Source organism: Ostrea edulis, chromosome 6 (assembly GCF_947568905.1).
Source record: "Ostrea edulis chromosome 6, xbOstEdul1.1, whole genome shotgun sequence".
Taxonomy (NCBI): Eukaryota; Metazoa; Mollusca; class Bivalvia; order Ostreida; family Ostreidae; genus Ostrea; species Ostrea edulis.
The window spans coordinates 32,193,347-32,204,411 of NC_079169.1; positions in this window are offsets into that span (position 1 = coordinate 32,193,347).

Consider the following 11,065-nt stretch of genomic DNA (forward strand, 5'->3'; position numbering starts at 1 on the left):
TCGTTATCTTCACCTTTCATGAGAGAGAAAATGTTTTTGAACTACTTGATGGTCATCTAACGTCACATACCAGACCTTCAATTCGACATTTAGATATATCGACGACGTATCATCTATTAACAATAATAATTTTCATTCATATGTCGAATCGATATATTCCTGTGAACTCGAAATAAAAGACACAACAGAGTCGTTTACTTCTGCTTCATACTTAGATATTTTATTGAAAGTAGATATGAACGGCAAACTGACAACTCAACTGTATGACAAACGGGATGATTTCAGCTCCTCCATCGTCAACTTCCCATATTTATATAGCAATATTCCATTATTACCTGCATATGGTGTTTATATCTCTCAATTGATTCGATATGCAAGAGCTTGTTCTGCGTATGGTCAGTTTTCATATCGAGACAGGCTTCTGACAAACAAATTGATGGTGCAGGGGTTTCATTAGTCTCGTCTGAAGTCAGCGTTTTGCAAATTCTATGGTCGTTATAACGATTTAGTTTGCCAATACGACCTATCATTGGTTCAAATGCTGTCTGATGTGTTTCATACCGATTGTTAGGCTGTTCTTGGCACACTGATGTTGACTACGGATAATCCGTTTACCTGATCAAGATATAGAGCTCACGGCGGGTTTGACCGGTCGACAAGGAATGCTTACTCATTCTAGGTACCTGATCCCACTTCTGGTATATCCAGGGGTACGTGTATGCCCAAATCTCTATTTTGTATTGCTTATAGGAGTTGTGAGATCGATCACTGTTCGTTATCTTCACCTTTCAACAGCAGATGAATCCCATTGAATTTCAGATCAGATGTTATATCATTTTCTATCTTAGAGTAGGGGGAGACGTATATTTATTTAATAAACTTTTCTTGTTTTTGTTTGGATGTTTTTTCATTGTTTGGTATTTTTTTATGGTACAAAAAGTATTGTATAGAGTAATTTAAATTTAATTAGTATAATTGATAAGCTCCCCTCGCCTAAAAATCATTTATCTGCGAAACATAACAACACTATGGGACCACCTTGTCCGTCTGTCCATCACATCTTCGTTCTTAGAAACTGTAAAGATAATATGTGTGTACCTTGTGTGAAAATCATTTTAATATTTACAAGGACCTTTAGTACCCTGGCAACCCACATATTTGAAAAAAATACCCTTCATGTAGTTGTACTACATGTAGTCCTCAATCATTGGATGAAATATGCTACACTTTGTATGATAATACTTTGGTGTGTGTATTTTATCGGTATCAAAAGAAATGTGCATGTTTTACTTGCAAAGTAAACAGTACTATTGTTGTTTGGTAACATTGTGATCCATGTTTTTTTAATAAACCACTGTATATTCATTGAATATATCAACAGTATTACAGTAGCAAAGAAAAAAATCAAACAAAATAAAACATAGACAATAAGTTTCATTCAGTTTCCACAGTAAGGACAATTTACATCATAAACCGCTTGAAATTTATATTACATGTATAAACATATTAATTCGTATCTGAGACGTTGCGGAAATCTATAAAAACAACACGCATTTAAATAGTTTCTGCAAAATTTAACTTTGCGTAAACTTCAGGTTTCAGCTAGTTCCGTTGCGGAAACCATTTGGAAGCCATAAGTTTCCGCACTGTAGAAACGTGATTAAACATGTAACTTCCGCGCGGAAACTTGGCAGAAACCATACATATACATACGTTCCCACAGAGCTTTCACTGTCTTTCAACCTTGCTGAAGCTGCATTTTTCATCCAGTGATGTCTGAAGTGTTTCATACAAGTTGTGAAGCCGATAGAGGACTCAAGACGAGTGTGACCGGTCAAAGGGGGATGCTTCCTCCTCTTAGGCACCTGCTCCCACATCTGGTATTTTTCCAGGTGTTCCTGTCTTTGATTTTGTATTTTTAAAGGATTTATGGAATTAACCAGTGTTTGCTATCTTCACCCTTTTCATAGATAAAGTAAATAACAATTAGATTTTATGTTTTCCGTTTTATAGAATGAAAAATATTGCAGATTTAACGGTAAATATATCGCACAAAGAAAACAATTTCTCAAGAATTCTCTTGTATTTTTGACAAACGAATCAACAATTCATATTATTTTTAAAAAAATGTCTGAAAGGTGAAGATAACGAAAAGAAATCAATCTCATAGCTTCTATGATGAATATAAAATAGGGAGTTGGACAAACACGGACCCCTGGATATTTCAGAGGTGGGATCAGGTACCTAGGAGGAGTAAGCATTCCCTATTGACCAGCCACACCCGCCGTGAGCCCTATATATTGATCTGGTAAACGGAGTAATCCGGAGTCAAAATCAGTGTGCCAAGAACAGCCTAACAATCGGTATGATTGATTGATTGTATATTGTTTAACATCCCTCTCGAGATTTTTCACTTATATGGAGACATCACCATTGCCGGTTAAGGGCTGCAAAATTTAGGCCTATGCTCGGCGCTAATGGCCTTTGAGCAGGGGGATCTTTATCGTGCCTCATCTGCTGTGATACAGGACCTCGGGTTTTGCAGTCACATCGGAAGGACCACATGTGACCCAATGATAGGTTGTATTGAGAAACTAGATCATTATAACGACCATAAAATTTGCGAAATGCTTACTTTAAAGGAGACTGTTAAATAAATCTAAATATGTATAAATATAAATTGAACGATACGAATTTTGACTTTATTTTACTGAAACAAAAGAAGACGGCCCACAACATAATTTCATGAAAACAAAAGGACACGATTAAAGTTTTTATTTCACAAAGGCAAAAGGAAACAGTTCACAATATTTCACAAAAACAAATTAATTAAAGGAAACTGATCTTTCACAAACACAAAAAAAAAACCAACCAAAAAAACCAAAAAATTAAAAAAAAATAATCCAGATATGATTTTTCACGAAGACAAGAGAAGACAGTTCACGATATCATTTCACAAATTAAAAAAAAAAAACCGCAATTATTTTATTTCATAAACACAAATAAAAAACCCAAACACAATTAAGGATTTTATTTCACAAACACAAAAAACCCCACACAATTCACAAACACAAAAGGAGACTGTGCACGATACCTATGTAAACTACATGTCGCCCTATGCATGTGTATATATCTATATGCTGAAATATGATAACTGTGTTTTCTAATTTCTGTTGCATTCAGTAAGCGTTTTACCTACGATTATAACCTGCATTATTCACCTCCCTGAGATGACTGACATTTGTATATACATGTACATGTGTAATAACTTAACAAACTTAAAAAAACTCTAACCTTACATGGTTAACAAAAGTGAAATAAATTTCATTTAAGGAAATAAAGCTTCATGCTGCTCCTTCTCTCCAGTTCAACGTCACTTAGGTCAATGTTTCTTTGTATGATCACAAGAGATAAATGTTTAATGATATAGAAATAACAATAATTCATAATAACGACTGCACTTGGAAGACGTGTGTGATTTGGCACTCAGGAAGATGGATTGTATCTTTATTTCAGTAACTAGTGCTGCTCGATTTTGCCGATTATTCAAACTGACAATGAACAAGGGACTGATATGTACAAGTTAAAATTATTTGATATCATAGAACTGTTCATTTTTTTTTTATCATTATCTTCGCTTTTTAATGTGCAATATGGGGGGAAAAGTATTATAGGTGATTTTTAAATGTTATTGTTTCCTAGCTATTATGATCAAATTCGCCAAAACGTACAAGTACAGTATGTACATACATTACGGTGAATTATACACGTTTTGTAAATCAAATAAAAAGATGGGGAAAAAAAGAGACTTATTTTCATAAAATTTTGATTACATCTCTTTCATTACAAATATTTTTTCAAAATATAGACTTCGACATCATTTTTAAAAAAAAGAATTGCATTAAAATCCAGACAAATATTCAATATTTTCTTAACTCATTGAATTTAAAATTTTAACTTTGATAACAAACATGTTTAGAATTGATGATACTATTTAACACATTTGTTTAGACTTGATGATACTATTTAACACATTTGTTTAGACTTGATGATACTATTTAACACATTTGTTTAGAATTGATGATACTATTTAACACATTTGTTTAGAATTGATGATACTATTTAACACATTTGTTTAGAATTTATGATACTATTTAACACATATTTCATTGTTATAACATCATACATGTATAATGTATTCATACTTGTGTATGTCTGGTTTTTTTTATTAAGTTGAGTATTGATAAGGTAGTAAAACATCAATTTAACAGCTGGCGAGAAGTCCGTTATAAACACTCTGTAAGTTTATCTCTTTAAGCTCTGAATCATGGTTAATCAAAGGAAAATAAATTGGCGATTTTTATATTATCGGAATATGATACTGTACGTATTTATAAATGAGTAGATAAGTACATGTAAATGAGTAGATATGTACATGTAAATGAGTAGATATATACATGTAAATAAGTACATGTAAATGAGTAGATATGTACATGTAAATGAGTAGATAAGTACATGTAAATGAGTATAGATAGGTACATGTAAACGAGTATAGATGTAAACGAGTATAGATAGGTATATATAAATGAGTAGATTAGTTCATCTATATGTAAATGAGTAGATAAGTACCTGTAAATGAGTAAACTTGTCAAATAAAACGTAGTTCTTAAAATATGGAAGAAAGACGTAGAAGTATTTTTACGTATCTTAAAGTGTATTATTGAAATATCATGGGTCCCTTTTTAAGTCAAACCAATTACGGATAATCTAAAAAGGTTTCTATAAGGAATCTGTTAAGCTAAGAATGACCTGGGAGTTCCCAATCTAACACACCGATCTACCACACGTGGATGGTAATAAACGGTGATCAATCAGCACTCACGAGTTGTCTACCGTGACGAAATATAGCGCGCGATTTTATTGTTTACAATGGCAACACATTTTATTTAAAAGAATTAATACTGAACCTGTTCTTGAAACAAAGAAATGATATATTTAAAAAAAAAAAAAAAAGAATTGCAAACTGTACCCAGAAAACAATTTCGTGTTTGTTGTTACCTGTGATTGATAATAATTCTCGAGGGTTTAATTATCTTTTTTTCTTCTAATTTCAAGATAATCACGTCAAAATTATTTTCAGCTCTAATCCGCAAATCCAATAAACGCCTTCTGTTAAATCCCAAAAGTAATTATTGCTAAATGTGTATTGCAAGAGAGGTATTTAAGATTATAGTTAACCTGTACTGAAATTTTGTGAATAAACATAGAACAAAAGATTTAAAAACTTATTTTTAAAATTACACTTAGTTTCAGAATTCAGAGTATGGATACAAGAATTATTTGCAAAAGTGTATATAGGTGTAGTAATTCACGGGCTGGAAGTTATAGGATTGTTTGTTTTCACACAAAAAAGTTATTTCAAGTTTAGGAAGTGTACTGATTTTTAAATGATCAATATAGTATTTGAAAATGTTGGTTAGAGTCGATGCATCATTCTCGCCTCTATGAGTTCGACGGTCCACGGTGGATGACTGGGACCTCGTAGTCCTACACACGCGGCCATTGAGCGCTGGTCGGTCTCTTTGGATCAAAGCCAGCTTCTGATGGATGATCACCACTCCATCTAATATTGAAAAGCGTTTAACCAATCCATCAGGCCGCGGGTCATCTTGCCACAGGAGAAAAGCTCCTAATCATCGGTAAAAACATAAATTAGAAAATTTATTGCATGGAAATTCAGAGTCTCTTTCAGTCTGTTTTACTGAAAGTTTTACTCTTATTAGTGAAAATATTTATAAAACACTAATGGACATAAAATACTGAAAGGGAAATGTTGTGTAATTAGTAATAAAATGGGATATATAATGATTTGTTTTATTGGTATGAAATTAACATACAACATGAGAATATAGTGTTGTTTGTGTCAAAGTAGAATTCTTATATAGTTTATGAAACAATGAGGACTCTCCTTGCGATAAAACAGAAAGGGAAGATATAGAACTTTTAGCAATTTGGCGAATTACAAAACGGAATAAGTTTGTTTTAAAAAAAAGATCTTACAGTGAAAGAGACCAAAATTGAAAGTTTATACAATCGTATAGAATTAAAAGTTTGTACAATCGTTTAAAATTAAAAGTTTGTACAAAGTCAAACTACCGGTATATGTACATGATCTATGTGACAAAACTTAATCTTGACATAAAAATGTGATGACTGAGTATATGATCTTTGACGTATTTGACATTATATTTATAAGTAGAGTTTTATTTTGTAAAGCTCAACATGGACGTCTCTGTACTAGGACTCTCTCTCTCTCTCTCTGAAAAATTGATAAACAATTGTTAACGTGTTTCGATTCTATGTCACAAATTTCGCTAACGTTTAATATTGGGGACCAACGTATTCTTACAGAGACCTGCATGTAGCATCATGGACTTTTATTTGCCCATTTAAAAATCTGATATCCTAAACTAATATTCCGAAGGGTGATATTTAGGATATCACACGAACGAAAACAAAAGTTTTTGGTACTTCAGTTGACTGCTTATATCAAGATATCACAAATTACACCATTGCACTTGTATCCCTACGCCACCTCTAACGCTTCGCGTTTGATGATAATGAATGGAGAAAACAGGTGATCTAATTCATCAACAGTCCCCGCCGACATCCTCACTACGCTTGTTTAGTTTAAGGCGGTAGTATTTATCATTGATACGTTTGATTATTTCTCGTACGCAAATTCGATAATTTCAAATACAATAAAATCTGATGAATTTGATAAAATGTGGATTGAATACGGCATATGCATAGTTATTACGAATTACAGAAAGAAAGAAAAATTACAGACAAAAACCCTGCATGGTTATATAATGACATTATGGGGGGAAACTAATAACTACTTTAAACAAAACGTTGGAGTGATTAAAGCCGAGATCAGAAACTTAATACACATTGCAAGGATAAATTTTGATCAGAAAAGTATTTTATGCTCAAATATTTTCACAAATCCTCTTTTATGGACTGCCATTTCCGCAGGTTCTTTTTTTTTCTTTCGGTTTTTCTTTTTTTGGGTTTTTTTTTTTTTTTTTTTTTTTTTTTAATTTGGTTGTGTGTTTTGTTTTGTTTTTTTGCTCAATAATGAGGATTTGTGGTGGAAAGACGTGAAAATCATTTATTTCATCTGTTTAGTGCACTATATACATATGAAATTATTTTCTGTTTTCTCTTATACTTCCTATATTATTTCAAAATGTACTTTCTGTGATGAAATCTTTTAAATCCACATACATGTATATTGAGATATCATTATAATTCATTGTGCAGGTTGTATTCATTGTAATTTCTCATTTATTTCATTATAGGGTCATTACCTTGTACCTTAAAGGAGAAGACTTATATAGGATCAGCCTGCTGTCGTGTCCTTATTATGTTATACACAATAAAATATTGTTTAACTGAAGCTGGGAGGTAAGGTTACAGCAAAATATGATACATTGAATTAGAATTACTATAATATGTATATGGATGCGAGATATGGGGCTATGCGAATCTATGTGTCATAGAATGTACCCATTCAAAGTTTTTAAAACATATCTTGCACTCGAAAAGTTCAACACCTTCATTTAAAGTATATCGTCAAACAGGTCGTTTTCCTTTGTATATTTAATCCAGAATGGTTAAAATACTGGACAAAACTTTCATTGGGACCAGAAAATAAAATAGTAAATACAGTCCACTCCACTTATATTGAAGTCGGTTATATTGAAATATCTGTTATAATGAAGTTTAAATAAATCCACCAGTAGCAATATTTGTGTAGTTCAGCATTGGTTATATTGAACTTTGTATATAATGAACAATTCAGGTCGGTCCCCCGGAGTAGACTGTACCTTGTATAAATATATTAGTACACAATCCGTAGATCGAGTGTATCCAAAATATTCTGAATACGTGTGGATTACCAGACATATGGAACCAGACGGGATCTTTTTAATGTAAACTATGTCACAGGTATCGTAGAAACAAAGATCATACAAAAGTAGTTCAATGAAATGTTTAATTCTTCAAAGGGCAAAATATATAGAATTTTAAAGCCATTTTTGTTATGAATATTATCAGAATCTGCCTTTGAAACTTAGAAAAACACATAGTAAAATTAAGTTCGACAAATCAAACTGGAAGATGGTCTGATATTCCTTTAACGAACGGTCTAAGCTGCTAGAACTTGTGACCAATACCTTTGTATATTTATACAATGAAATACGTTCAATTCAAATCAACGAAAAACTATGTACCTAATGTCACTTTTCAAATAGCCAATGGATTCCATTTTATTTTAGAATGTAATGTTTTCTTTAAAATAAGAAAAGAATACTTAGGAGAAAGATATTGTCAACGACAAAAAGTAAACAATTTTGTGAGCAAATTTAAATCTTGCAATACAAAAACATGCCCATGGGCACGAATTGTGATTTTTTCATTAGCTGACCTGTTCTTATATTCTCATGAAGCAGAATTTATTCAAAAACTTCTACAAGTAAAGAAAAAGATTCTTTTGCCATGGGCTTCAACTCAACATTTCGCTTTATGAATGACCTTTTATTTATCAACTATTAACAATGTTCATTTTTATTCATATTTTGATTCGATATATCCCAGAGAACTTGAAATAAAAGACACCACAGAGTCTTCCGAATCTGCTTCACATTTGGATATTTTGTTGAACATTTATGTTAACAGCAAGCTAACAACTCCACTCTATGACAAACGGGTCGATTTCAGCTTCTCCAACCGTCAACTCCCATATTTATTTAGATCTTCACCTTTCATTCCATAATCACCTGCATATGCATGGTGTTTGTGTTTTTCAACTGATTTGATACGTGAGAGTATGTTCTGCGTGTGATCAATTTTTAAATCGAGACAAACTACTAACAAATATGGTGATGCTACGGGGGTTCAACAGTCTGGTCTAAAGTCAGCATTTAGCAAATTCGATGGTCGTTATAATGATCTTATTTGCAATACCACCTGTTGTTAGGTTGAATGCTGTCTGACGTGTTTCATACCAATACGCTGGTTTCGAGATACGTTCGAGTTATTTTCCTTTGAAGAACTCTCGAACATAGTAAGGCACGAAACAACTTGTTTACATGCGGGAGTGGGACGAATATTATTCACTGTAAATGTACTCAGCATTTTTCTCATACGCTGTTTCATCACCTGAATTCAACTGATATACAAGCTAAGTAAGTGATAAGTATTCAGGGAGTAATTAAATACAGATTATATTACGTAATTTCGTTGGTCGTAGGTCTCATATCCAGGATATTAGTTTCAAATATGACATTGTTTTTGGTTTCTCCTTTAGTAAAAAATTTTCTTTCGGTAGTAATTTGTATTTCCTACATTTACATATTTAAAGAGAAACCGCTTTTAATATATTTGATCGTCTTCTTCACTGACTGTAGGTTCACTCTGTCCACTTAGGCACTCAAAGTTCTACTAAATGTACCTCCTACACAGGAGAGCTCTTGTCTCGAAACTGGCGTATTGTTAGGCAGTTCTTTACATACTGATTTGGACTATGGACCACTTCGTTTACCTGATCAAGATAAAGGGTCCATGACGGATGTAACCGGTCAACAGGGGATGATCACTCATATTAGGCACTTTATCCCACCTCTTGTATGTCCAGGGGTACGTGTTTTTCCTACTCTTAGTTTTGTATTCTTGATGGGATTTATGAGATTCGTCACTGTTCATTATCTTCACTTTTCATGTAGATTTACAGAACAATGCATGCCTGTCCTCCTTAACGATGGGTCCATATCCAATTGTACACTGTGCATTTCTTATATCTTTTTACTTTTTCTTAGCCAATGTCCTTTATACACATGTGCCTTTGTTGTAATCGAACAATGATTAAATATGTTTTGTATTTCATATACCACTAAATGTGGTCTGAGCGAATAATAAAACTTGAAATAAACTCAAATACATCTTCCTAGCAACAATTTGTGTAACATAATTATATAACTTACCATAACAACTGGGGTGAAAGTTTTCACATATATTCATCATATATTCTTAGACCTCCCAGTCGCTTAATAAAAACACTCCATAGCAAACAAAAAAGAAAATCAGCCACACAAATCATAAACATATCAAACAAACATGGACCGCCAATAAATACAATAACATAGCTACCACCGTACCCTTCACAAATCAGTGTGCCAAGAACGGCCTAACAATCGGTATGAAACACGTCAGACAACATTAAACCCAATGATAGGTTGTATTGGCAAACTAGATCATTATAATAGCCATAGAATTTGCGAAATGTTGACTTTAAACGAGACAGTTGAATCTTCATTTGCTTTGTATAATTTTTCATTGGTATTGTATCCGAGGGGTTGTTTATTTTGATTTGTTACGAGGGATTTCATTGGTTTAAACCATGATTCGATTATCAAGCAATATATGTTTACTTACATATAGATTATACTGAACTTTCTCTTTCTTAGAACCTTGTGTTTAACTAGTCGTGCATAGAAATTGGGGACCAGTTTATCTTGTGCTTGAGCATCCGGAACATCTCGCTCATTTTCATCACGCTACAGGTTAAAACTTGACTAATGGAATCCTTCATAACAAATCAAAATAAGCAACCCCTTGGGTACAATACGAATGGAAAATTATACAATATAAATGGATAACATACGATACAAATGAAAATCTATACATTATAAATGGAAAATATACCATTCATTTGATTGATTATAGTTTTACGTCGTTTTGGTAATATATTTTAGCCATTTTACAGCGGTTAACTAATTGAAATATGTTTGGTTGTGGGTGTTTGAGTTTCCCTTGACGGCCCACAGTGAGCCTACTCTTTTTCAAAAATCAGGGAAACGATCTTTTGCGTGCCAAGGGAGTTGAACAAATAGAGAAGATTAAATATTGCGACGTTTGATATGCCATAAATGTAAGCGAGGCAACTCATAATTTGTCTGAAGCACATCTGTTACCTGCGTTGCAGTGTTTTCAGCACATTTGG